At 39.6% G+C, this 13,396-nt stretch overlaps 1 pseudogene; it reads right to left on the bottom strand.

Annotated features, from left to right (window-relative positions):
- Positions 1 to 11,146: 11,146 nt before the first annotated feature.
- Positions 11,147 to 12,986, bottom strand: LOC100397787 (pescadillo homolog pseudogene; annotated as a pseudogene).
- Positions 12,987 to 13,396: the final 410 nt, after the last annotated feature.

The following is a 13,396-nucleotide window of genomic DNA, read 5'->3' as shown; positions in this document are numbered from 1 at the left end:
GGGCTGTGAACTTTCTTCTTAGCACCACCTTTGCTGTATCCCTGAGGTTTGGATAGGTTGTATCATTATTGTTGAATATGAAGACTTTTTAAAATTTCCATCCTGATTTCATTTTTGACCCAGTGCTAACTCAGGAGCAGGTTATTTAATTTCCATGTATTTGTGTGATTCTGAAGGTTCCTTTTGAAGTTGATTTCTAGTTTTATTCTACTGTGGTATGAGAGAGTGCTTGATGTAATTTCAATTTTCTTAAATTTATTGAGGCTTGTTTTATGGCCTATTATATGGTCTGTCTTGGAGAAAGTTCCATGTGCTGTTGAATAGAATGTGTATTCTGCAGTTGCTGGATGAAATGTTCCACATGTATCTTGTTAAGTCCATTTGTTCCAAGGTCTAGTTTAAATTCATTGTTTCTTTTTTGGCTTTCTGTCTTGTTGACCTGTCTAATGCTGTCATTGGAGTACTGAAGTCCCCCACTATTATCGTGTTGCTGTCTATCTCATTTCTTAGGTCTATTAGTAATTGTTTTATAAATTTGGGAGTTCCAGTGTCAGGTGTTTTAAAAATTGGGGAGCGTCATATGTTTAGGATTGTGATATTTTCCTGTTGGACAAGGTCTTTTCCCATTACATAATGTCCCTCTTTGTCTCTTTTAACTGCTGTTGCTTTAAAGTTTGTTTTGCAAACTTTATATGAGAATAGCTACCCCTGCTTGCTTTTTGTGTCCATTTGCATAAAATGCCTTTTTTTCACCCCTTTACTTGAAGTTTATATGAGTCCTTACGTGTTAGGTGAGTCTCCTGAAGGCAGCAGATGGTTTGTTGGTGAGTTTGTATCCATTCTGTGGTTCTGTATCTTCTAAGTGGAGTATTTAGGCCATTCGCATTCAATGTTAGCATTGAAATATGTTAGGGTTGCATTCATCATGCCCTTTGTTGTCTGTGTACTTGGGTTTTTTTTTGCTTTTTGTTTTTGCTTTTTAACTTGTATTTTTGTTTTATAGGTCCTGTGTGATTTATGCTTTAAAGAGATTCTGTTTTGATGTGTTTCCAGGATTTATTTCAAGATTTAGAGCTCCTTTTAGCAGCTCTTGAAGTGGTGGCTTGGTAATGGTGAATTCTCTCAGTATTTGTCTGAAAAAGACTACATTTTTCCTTCATATATGATGATTAGTTTCACTGGTTGCAAAATTCTTGGCTGATAATTGATTTTTTTTTTGAGCAGGCTGAAGATAGGGCCCCAATCACTTCTTTGTGCCTAGGCAAAGGTCTTTTTGTGTTGAATTTCCTGGGTGTTCTTTGTACTTCTGATATTTGGATGGCTAGGTCTTTAGCAAGGCCAGGGAAGTTTTTCTTGATGTTCCCCCAAATATGTTTTCCAAGCTTTTAGAATTATCTTCTTCCTCAGGAACAATGATTATTCTTAGGTTTGGTTATTTAACATAATCCCAGACTTCTTGGAGACTTTGTTCATATTTTCTTATTCTTTTTTCTTTATCTTTGTTGGACTGGGTTAATTCAAGACTATTATAGCTCTGAATTTCTTTCTTCTACTTATTATTGAGAGTCACAGGCCTCACTCAGCTCCCACTCAAGTGGAAGGGCTGGTCTCTCACTCCCACAGTGCCCCTGCCAACAGCCCCCAGTCTGTTTCCAGGCAGAGTACAATAGGGGCTTGAAAACCTGCCCCAGGCTATTTGCCTCCCAGCTGCAAAAGAAAAGGGCTTGGTTCTTCCCCAACCTGCAAAGTCTGCACACTGGATTTGCACTCTCCCCCAGGTACTGGCCAGGAGGCTTCTCAAGCATTCAAATTGTTACAAAGTTTTACTAGAGAGTTCCTTCTCCCTGTGTGGTTTTAATCTCTGCTCCTCTCCTGTTGGATCCCTGTGGTGCCAGGCCCGTGGGGACCCAGTGAGTGCCCAGGGACTTTTTGCTGCTTCCTCTACCCCTGTATTTCACTTGGCTCTCCAAATTGATTCAGCTCCAGGTAAAGTTAGAAACTTCTCTTCCAAACAGACCTTTAGTTTCTCCAGTCGGGGTGTGTGTACGGGAGAGGAGGGTCTCCCATTCCCACTTCCACAGTTGAGGGACTCAGTTTTCAAGGTGGTTTCCTAGGTCCTGCAGGAGCAGTCTGTTTCTTTCAGAGGGTCTGTGGGTCCTCTTGGGATTGCTGGTTTGTTCTTGCAGTCGATCTGGAGCTAAAATTCACAGTGAGAATCCCCACATACTGCTCTGTCTGGAGCTGCAGTCTAGTCCTGCCTCCCGTCTGCCATAATCCACAGTATCCCAGCTTCTTTTACTTTGTAAAGTTCTTCCACTCAGCCCCTCTGTTAACCCCTCAGCCACCACCATCTTGAAATCTCCAAAACTATACTTTTTATGTTTAGGAACTATTTACCAACATTTCTATATAATTATGTTGTTTTGAGTATGTGCTAATAATTGTAATCATAATTAAACCTAGAAAAAAATTTGTCATCTAGAATTAAAAATTAAAGCAAAAATTTTAAATGAAGTAAAAAAATAATGAAGTTAGATTGTACTTTCCTAGTCTTGGAATTAGCCATTTCTCAAAGAAACTCTGATTCATTTTGTGGAGAATGGCATTTAGAAACAAAGATATAAAAACTAAGTGAGATTCTTGATTTTGGGATGTCACTGCTGGTTGTCTAAGGAATCAGAATTACTTAACACACACACACACATTCATACAATCTGTATCTATGCCTCTATCAATCAAAAACCATGAATTCATATTTGGTTTTCAAAATCCAATGCAGTTTCACAGGATTCATTCTAACTTCTCCCATTCCATATTTGTAACTCTCTTCTCCCATAGTGAGCTCCATCTCCCAGTGTATTTATTCTTCCCTAGAATACGCAGAAGCCTTAAAAGATGAAATTCAACCTCACCAGTAGTGAAATAAACATCTTTTGTCTCTGATATAGTGACTGTGAAGGATTTAAAAATGCCTAACCTGAATCTTCTGAATTTAGTACGATTACAATGTTGATTAGTGCATAATCAAAATAACACAATCATAATAATAAAATCTATGTAAATTATTATTAAATAAAAAATGTAATTTTTTGGAAAAGCCTCCCTAACTTAAGTAGATTGGGCATAGCAGTTGTGGTGGGAGAAAAAGTTATTTACATGTTCTTAAAGTATATTTCTGCAAATTACTTATGTACAAAAGGAAAAATAGTAAATTGACACAATGAAGAAAACTAATAGATACCACTTAGCATAATGATCAAAGAAACAGATGGTCTAAAATTTTTCTTTTGCTACATAGGACATCACTGAAAAAATTAGCAAAATCTGATTAATATCTGTATATTAAATATATAACAGCATCCATGCTAATCTCTTGATTTTATAATTTTCTCTGATTTTGATATTTGTACTATGGTTATAAAAGAAGATGTCCTTATTTTTAGAAAAACACAAGAAAACAAGAAAGTACTTGCCTATTTTAAAAAATTATTTGGATAAAGTGGACAGCACGTTTCAACTTTTGAGTTGAGAGAAGAAAATGGCTGTGAGAGAATCATTTCAGATGTTATGTAAATGCCATGATTGAAACAAAATAGAAAACATATAAATGTACATTCTCTTCCCAATCCTTTTATATAAGGCAAAATGATCCCTTTTTATTGGTTTGACAGACTGTGGTTCTGTCCCCTCACTCTTGAATAATCTTATATATAAAGCATTATCTAAGATAACTAACTTCAGATTCTTTAGAGTCAGAGCTTAAAAGACATGTTTCAGGCAATCTCTGTGTAGGAGTTGTCCAGCTTTTTAGGATCTTTTATAATATTTTCAAATTTTCTTATATACATTTAATCTAATTACTTTTTAGTGACTCATTTTCCTGAAATACTCAATCTTTATAAAACAGCTCTTAATTTAATTCATATTTGATCAATCAGTGACATTTTATTTATTTAACTATGCACAAGACAATTCCTAGAAGGGTAAATGATCTAGAATATATCAACTTGTGTTGGCTTCTCTAGATAAACACATTTGCAAGGAAGTGCAATGAGATATTATTAATTATAGTATTTAAAATATTAAATATTAGTAATGTTCCAAAAAGAAGAGTAAGCTGCCATGATGTGTGGGTCTCTTCATTATCTCCCACCGAATGTTAGCACCAATGAACAGCATTTGTTGTTCAATGTGACGGAAAACTTGTTTATGAACTACAGTGACTGGAGTACATGCTACTAACTGATTTAGAAAAAGTAACTGACTCTCATTAGTCTACTCAAAAATATGTATGAAGTATTTTTCTAAGTGCTTGGAACATACCAGAGAACAAAATCCCTACTCGTCCTGGAGCCTATTTTCAGATATGAAATGTGGAGAAGGGGAGAGATGTATCCTCAGGCAAAAATAGACCAAATAAATAAATAAATTATAGTATGTTAGAAAATGAAAATTCTAGAAACAAAAAGAAAAGTGAATACAGTAATAGAGTTATAAAAATGGGGAAAATAAAAAAAATAATTATGGAAAAGACTCACAGAGAAGCTGAGTTAAGATTTGAAGGGGTTGGGGACATTAGCTAGGTGGATATTTGGGGGACCAATATTCAAGAAAAAGGGAACAGCCAGTGCAAAGGCCCTAAAGCAGGACTAGAACTGGGGTGCTTGAGAACAGCAAGATGTCCAGTGTGGGTGGAAATTAATGAGTAGGGACATAGTAAAGAAGATTCAGAGAGGTAAGTAGAATGGTGGTAGTGGTGGGGTGAGCTGGTTACTTTCCTTTAGATTGGCCATTTTAAGTAGCTTAGCTTTTATTCTGAATGAGATAGGGACCCTTTGAAGGATTTTGAATTAACCAGTAACATGATCAAACCTAAAATCTAAAAAGTTTACCCTAGTTATCTTGATGAGAATAGATACTTGGGAGAGGCAAAGGTAGTTAGGAGGCCGGAGCAGGATTCCAGGCAGGGGATGATGGTGACCCTGCTGAGGATGATGGTAATGGATGTAGATGTATTTTGGAAGTGGTGCAAATAGGATTTCCTGAAGAATTGGATATGGAACGTGGAAGTAAGAGAGGGATTGAGGATGACCCCAAGAATTTTGCTGTGAACACTGAAAACTGGTGGTGTTGCTATCAATATGCCTTTCATGTATGTGATGGTGAAAACCTAGAATTTATATTGGTAATACATGGATTTTCCCCATTTATATCTTGTAATGTCTAATTATATATAGATTAAGAAAGTTGTTCTGAGAGATTTTACTGCCTGTTTCAGGTTGCCTTTTTAATTTTCTTTATGGAGTGGAGAAAGGATTAAAGCTGAGTTCTAATCTGAATTAGAATCAGTCCCCAGAAATACCCCATTCAGACTTACATAGCCATCCATCTTGGCATATTTCTTAAGTCATTGCTCATACTGGCTAACAATTTTTCTCTTAGCATCTAAGTCACATTTTTAACTTAGTGGTCAAAATGACATATATCATTTATATTGTTCATAAAAACTGTCACAGAATAATAACTCACTTGTCTTCAATAACAAATATCCTTTTTTAAAAAATATATATTATTTTTAAAAAGATGGGGTTTCACCATGATGGCCAGGCTGGTCTTGAACTCCTGATCTCAGGCCATCCACCCACCTCGGCCTCCCAAAGTGCTGGGATTACAGGCGTGCGCCACTGCGCCCAGCCTAACCAATGTCTTTTTAACCTACCTGCCACATTTTTTCTTTTCTTTTCTTTTTTTTTTTTTTGAGACGGAGTTTCACTGTTGTTACCCAGACTGGAGTGCAATGGCATGATCTCGGCTCACCACAAACTCCGCCTCTTGGGTTCAAGCAATTCTTCTGCCTCAGCCTCCCAAGTAGCTGGGATTACAGGCGCACACCACCATGCCCAGCTAATTTTTGTATTTTTAGTAGAGATGGGGTTTCACCTTGTTGACTAGGATGGTTTCAATCTCTTGACCTCGTGATCCACCTGCCTTGGCCTCCCAAAGTGCTGGGATTATAGGCGTGAGCCACCATGCCCTGCCACATTTTCTCTTTTTGTCAGCTGACTCTTGGTCATTACTGTTGGGCACTTGTTTTTCTGCCTATTTGTTCATTGAATTTATTTGTAAGTCATGAATGTATGAATGAGTCTTCTCTTTTTTTTTATCCATTCTCTAAAGACTTTCACTTTCTTTTTAAAGTGTCTCTCTATAATGCCAGACAACTGGGGATTGACTTTTTCAGAATAATCTTAAATTCATATTGAACTCTAAAATGCTGTGTGCCCAAAACTTGTGTACCAATATTTGTAACCACATTGGAGAGTCCTCAAATCTTCTCCTCCAACCTAGTTGCTTGGCAGAAAATCTGGAGGTCATCCGCACCACTCCGTTAGTGCCTGCATCCGTTAACCAAGTTTATTTACTTTGTTATTCTTATATCTATTAACTCTCTTCCCTGATGTGCCCTTGAATTAACTCAGGCTCTCATCATTTCTTTCTTGAACTACTCCTGTACCACACACAGCAAAAATTACTGATTTATAAGCTCTTTCTAGTTACAGAATTGCAGGTCATTATTTAGGGACTCATTTGTTTGGGAGAACTCCTCAATTATCCTTGGTTATGCCAGGTAAAAACAGCCAAAACTAGGAAGAACAGCTCTGCAAAATAAAGCAAAATGATTATTTTTGTTGGTGTCAAGTTTACTGTATGTTAAATAATGACAGATTATTGTTTTTTGTTTTTACTTATTGGAGCCGTGGTAAAGAAGTCATAACAAAGAGAGGCCTCTGCTTTGAGTAGAAGCAACTTCCAGAAACATGAGAAGATTGGGGCTAAAAAGGGAGTTGCTGGTTCTCCACCCAAGAACCTCTGTGACAGGGCAGTGTTAATGGTCACACAGCATGGATGATCTGATATTCACTTTTAAGTTTTCTGTTTTGTCTTGTTTTCCTAATAATTCTTTAAATCTTCATGAAGGGTTATTAGCAGGAATATTAGGAAGAAAAATGTGTAAGAGAACAGAAGTGACCCTAGAGAAGGGAGAAGAGGTACTTTGAGAAGTGATCAAATCATGTAAACATCCACAGGAGAGTTTTGGAGATTTTAGGCATAAGGACTGAATTCTCTTCAGGACCACAGGATAAGGACTCAAATTATAGATAATTTGCTATTAAGCTGAAGATTTTTAGTTTTTATTGTTGTTTGTGGGTTTTTTTTTTTTTGAGACGAAGTTTCGCTCTTGTTACCCAGGCTGGAGTGCAATGGCGCAATCTCGACTCACCGCAACCTCCGCCTCCTGGGTTCAGGCAATTTTTCTGCCTCAGCCTCCTGAGTAGCTGGGATTACAGGCACACGCCACCATGCCCAGCTATTTTTTTTTTTTTTTTGGTATTTTTAGTAGAGACGGGGTTTCACCTTGTTGACCAGGATGGTCTCTATCTCTTGACCTTGTGATCCACCTGCCTCGGCCTCCCAAAGTGCTGGGATTACAGGCGTGAGCCACTGCGCCTGGCTGTTTGTGGGTTTTTAATTTTTTTGGAGACACCGTCTTGCTCTGTCACTCAGGTTGGAGTGCAGTAGCACAATTATGATTCACTGCAGCCTTGAACTCCTGGGTTCAAGCAATCCTCCCATCTCAGCTGCCTAAATAGCTAGGACTACAGGAGCACAGCACCACACCTGGCTTTTAAAAAAAATTTATTATTTTTTGTAGAGATGGGATCTCACTGTATTGACCAGGCTGATCTCAAACTTCTGGCCTCAGCAATCCTCCTGCCTTGGCCTCCCAAAATGCTGGGATTATGATGAGCCACTGTGCTCAGCTAAACTGAAGATTAACTTTAGATATCAGGAGATTTCATATCCACTTGGGATACACACTTTGTTTTTTATTCTCCTGAGTTTTCTTTCTGTATTTCAAATGTAACCGTATTTCCCTGATAAATCATACATAGGGAGCCATATGTTATTTTAAAAAGTTATTTCTTTACTTTTAATATAAAATAAAATATATAGTACAGGTCAGTCAGAAATAGGTAAAGTATAATTCACTTTTTATCATTTCAGACCTTTTAATATATGCATAGATATGTGTAAAAATATAAACATGTAGATATCTGTAAAATGTGATTATATATTTTAATGTTCTGTAAACTTCCTTTCCAACTTATAAAATAATACTGATTTTCTATGTCAGCACATAGTGACATTAGCATCTTTAGTAGCTGCATAATAGTCTACTGAACTTATGTCCTAAATTTATTGAAAAATTTATCTTATTGAATACACATTTATTTCAAAATTTTCACTACTATAAATAACTCTGCATATTTATCTTGTTCACTTGTTTCCTTAGCAGCTATACCTATTAATGACTTCTTAAATATTTTTGACTTAAGGATTTAATAATAAGCACATGGGGAAAATCTATGCTTTGTACATTTTGTACTCAATTTTTATTGTGGATGTAAAAGGCTGAGGTTTTCAGCAAGTAACTGAATGTGCTGTTTCTGGGTTTTGCAAGCAGCTGCTTTTTAAAAAGGGAAGCATGTTACACTCTTCCTTAAAAAATCCATTTATGAAAACCCTCATACTGTGCTGACAAACTTTAAAGAAACTTAACAAGGATGAACTTAAATCTCGCATACTACTTTTGGAATTCAGTAGAAAGAACAAGTTTGATTGTTATCTGACTTATTACTCCTTTCTTTTCTATAGAGAATAAGGGAAAAGATTCTATATTATAAATAAGTGGTAATATTCTTATACTTGGAACATTGACAATAAAGAAAAGATAAAAATATTTCTGAAACCTACCAAGTTACCTTTGACCATTTGTACTGGCACTTTTATTGTGGATTTCAGTTTTTCTTAGAGTTTACATTTTTTCTTTTTTCCAACGTCTTCAGCCTAAATGAAAATTTCTGGTCTCTGAGATTGTGTTCATGATGAGAATTCATTGTGCAGTTTGCTTTCCTTTGCCTTAAAGTTTTCTGGGACCTTTATATAAAAGCGTTTTCTAACCCTAACATAGACTATGTTTAAATGGAAAGGAAAACAGGCATGGAGTCAAAGTGTCACTGTTTCAGTCCTTGTTCTTCTACGTAACACAGTGCTGAGAAAAGCATTGAACTTATTTAAACCTTGGCATTCTTATCCGCAAGATGCAGAAATTATTAATGATTTTACAGAGTAGCTGGCAAGATGAGAGGAGGCCATGTGCTTGAAAATGCACAGAACATCCCCTGGGTAAACAGGATTGGCTTGTTCGACAGGATTGGCTTGACTTCTGCACAGGCCTTATTTCCTTTATTTGGTTCTTTTATATGTTAGAATTTGATATTTGTGCTTCTTCTTTGCTCCTGAAGCTATATTTTCCTTTTTCATGTTTAATACCTGATATATATATATATATATTTTCTCTGAGTCTTGCTCTGTCGCAGAAGCTGGAATGTAATGGTGTGATCTCAGCTCACTGCAACCTCCGCCTTCCGGGTTCAAGTGATTCTCCTGCCTCAGCCTTCTGAGTAGCTGGGATTTACAGGCATGCGCCACCATGCCTGGCTACTTTTTGTATTTTTAGTAGAGACAGATCTCACTGTGTTGGCCAGGCTGGTCTCAAACTCCTGACCTCACGTGATCTGCCCGCCTTGGCCTCCCAAAGTGCTGGGATTACAGGCGTGAGCCACCGTTCCCACCCCAATACCTGATTTTTAAAGTGACTTCTTAATTTTTAAAGGTCTAATGTTCTACAAGTTTGATACATACTTTCCAGACTTTATGATTTTGAAGAAGTAAAAAGGCTTCTGCAATGCCCATTTTCTCTCCTGAATATTCTCTCATGTTGGCCATCATTGAAAACACAAACTCACGTTTGCAATCCGGCATTCTTGTACGAGAATAGCATCAGCATTTTGATGAACTAAGAGGTTTGCCATCTTCTCCTACATTTTTGCCTGATCACTACAACTGGGCTCCACTCCTGCCTCATATCCTGTTTCTATTTTAACACTGAAGGAAACATTCTCTTGTCCTAAGCAGTCTCTATAATCTGATCAGTCTGTGCTTTCCCCCGACTTCAGTCATTCTAATTCCGTCACTATTTACTGGACCTATTTTTAAATAGTCTACTTTTATATCCTGCTTTTTTGTTCTTTTAACTTTAAATTCTTGGATTTAAAGTGCATTGCAAATTGAACTCTTATTGTGTGCCACTTGGACCGTGAAATGATTCAGTTGCTAAAGCCAAACACAAACAAACAAAAAACATGGTTTAGAAAACACCTTTGAAAATGCAGTGAAACCACCATGGGGGTGAGTGGTCTCTGAGGGTAGTTTATAATATAACACTATCCTCTGCTTAAATACTTACAGGTTTGTTTTTTCCTGTATCACTTCTTTACTTATATAAGTATTTAAAATAGGATTATCTGACATTATTGAACTGGAATTTGTTTTGAACCTTCAATTAGAGTACCAAGAACAGAGTTAATAGGTTCTTTTTTATATATACTCATAATATCATTCTTAGTGTAAATCTCATAACATCCTTTGTAACTGTCTAGTCTTCAAACAAGACAGTAAATTCTTTGAGGGCAGGGATCATACTTATTTTATTCTTTGCACTTGTCACAGTTTCTAGCATGCCTTAACTAAGCTGCATTAACTAAGTTAAAGAATGAATGGAATAATGCTTTAAATAAAAATTGTCTCCATGGTACACCCAGACGTTATTTTAGAGCAAGAGTCAAATGAGCGGAGGTGTATAAAATACCGTTTGAACAAAATATTCTAAAACTAAAGTGGATTCTTTTTTTTTTTTTTTACAATTGGCACAAAAGTCCAGTCATTTAATAACGAATGTTCCCCCCACCCTCACCCCATCACAGCACCCTGAGAATCATGGGTCCAACTGTGTGGGAGTGGGCTGTGGAAAGCCAGCGTGAATACGGGCAGCAGGTAAGGGGCTGGGTGGGCCCCTGCACCTCATGTCACTGGCTCCTGGGAACACAGAATCAGGCTGGGCACAGAGGCCTCTTCTCTGCTCAGGCAGAAGCAGGGCAGTTCCATCCAAGAGAGGGCCAGGGCTGCCCACTGGCCCAGCCAGAGAGCTTGAGGGATCAGGGCTGGCTGGAGAAAGAAGAAAAGAAATGACTCTGGTCCATCACACTTAGGTACTCTGGCCTGCCTCTGCCACGTTCAGCTGCTAGGAGCTGGCCTTAGCCCTGAGGGGCCGCCAGCACTCACTCCGGCCTTGCCTTCTTGGCCTTCTTCTCAGACTTCACCGTCTCATCATGGGCTTTCCACTTCTCCGCCAGCTTGTTGGCCTCTCTGATTTTTTGCCACTTGCCAAACATGATCTTCTGGTGCAGGTACTTCTCCTGCTTCTTCATCATGATGGCCAAGGACGTGGCCTCACTCTCTTCCTCCTGGGCCAGCCGCTGCTTATCCTCCAGCTTCAAGGTGCCTGCCATCGCCCTGGCTTCCCCTCCATCCTCTGCTCCTCCAGGGCTGCCAGCCCGGCTTCCTCCTCCTTTTCTGAACCAGACTCTGCATCTTCCTCCTCCTCCTCATTTTCTCCTGCTCCATCACCATCACCTTCGTTGTCATTGTCTTTTTCCTCCTCTTCTTCCGACTCATTGAAATTTCCTGGGTCCTCTCCCCACTGCAGAGCCAGCAGCTTCAGCTTTTCAGGTGGGACGTAATCTCCTTCCTTCTCAGTCACAAAGGGTGAAAGGTGTGGGGGCAGCTGCACCCCAGGAAGTACTCTGCCACGGGGAGGAGGAGCCTAGCGTTCACTGAGTCAAACGCCCACTGGGGCTGCACGTAGCACCTGCCTATGAGGGAGGTCTGCTGCCCAGGCCAGTCGACAATCTGGTGAGTGATGCGGGAGTCCGTGACTTCGTAGGTGGCCCCACTGCACAAAGACTTGTCCCAGGACACTTCCCCCTCAAAACTCCTGATGACAAAGGCCAGGGCCTCGCAGGGCACCTCTCGGTTCAGGAAAAACTTCAGGCCCTCAGAAAGCTTCTTGTGCTTCTCCTGCGCCTCCCCCCTCTTCCTGCTGTCTTCCTTTTGCACCGACATCTCCCCATTGGGGGTAAACTCATCTCCTCTTCTATATGGCAGGCACCACCACGCGGGCCAGGCTGGCACTGAGGGCTGCCAGTTTCTCCACAGAGCTCTCAGAGTCCAGCGCGTAGGTGCCCTCACAGGCCTTCACCTCTGCTTGGGCATGTCCCTTGAGCTTTGGGGGGTAGTGGAGGTTGAGCGACTGGTAGAGGCAGAAGTTGACGAAGCCCAGCAGGGTGGTGTAGAACTTGGTGAAGGTGGCCATGACTGTAGTCCACGTCTGTCGGGTGGTCATGGGAGAAGACATAGGGAATGATCCACACTATGGCTGCCCCAGCACCTCGGCCTGGTAGTAAATGCCTTTGATGGACAGGGAGACCTTGCTCAGGGCACAGGAGGCAATGATGTATGCATGAACTCCACGGTGAGCCAGCGGCATGGCTGAATGGTCTGCACGTGACACTTGCCAGTCCGTGGGAAGATGGAAAAGAGGAAGCACATGGAGAGGGTGTAGTCCAGGTCCCGCAGGGCATCAGTGAATGTGGGGTACTGTTCCTTGATGATGGGGTCAAGTTTGTAGTTGGGCTTATTGTCCTTTAGACGCTCTACAGTGTTCCACTGGCTCTTCCCATAGGCCTTCTGGAGCTTCCGGACCAACACCTTGAATTCCCAGAGCTTGTCGACGATGGGTTCATGGAGAGAAACCTGATGTCTTTGATAAGGTAGAAAGTTCGGGCTGCTGTAGAACCCTTGTTAACCTTCTTCTTGTGTTTGGGTTCATGGGGATAAATGCCCTTCAGAATGCACAGCCGCCTAAAGTCAGCCAGGCTCAGCTGGAGCTTCTTCTGAGCTTTGTGCTGGGTGATGTAGTTGATGGCTGAGCCTCGTTCACACTTCTTCTCAAGGCCTCCCATCGCTCCAAGTTGAGTAGCAGACAAGGACTGCACGGACAGACCTAAAGTAGATTCTTTCATTCAGTGCTTAGTATTATGTTCCAGGCTTAATATTATATGGCACATGGAATAATTGGTAGTTTTATCCTTTGAATTATTTTATAAATTTAAATTTTGTTTTTCATAGCTTTATTCTAGGTTTCAGGCTCTAGGTGTCTGTTGGTATTTTATATCCCTTGCATTTCTCTTAGGGACCTTCATGACAGGATCCTATTTTCCTCTATATTTCATTTCTAAATTTCTGACTTTTTAAAACGGTGCTTTCCTTTGCCCTCCCCATGAGTTTCACAAGCTTTTGATAACTTATTTGGTAAAAAAAAATCTCTGTTAGATTATTAATATATATTAATGAGCTCATATATTGTTACTCT

Source organism: Callithrix jacchus, chromosome 9 (genome assembly GCF_049354715.1).
Source record: "Callithrix jacchus isolate 240 chromosome 9, calJac240_pri, whole genome shotgun sequence".
Taxonomy (NCBI): domain Eukaryota; kingdom Metazoa; phylum Chordata; class Mammalia; order Primates; family Cebidae; genus Callithrix; species Callithrix jacchus.
This window is presented reverse-complemented; position numbering and strand designations above follow the sequence as displayed.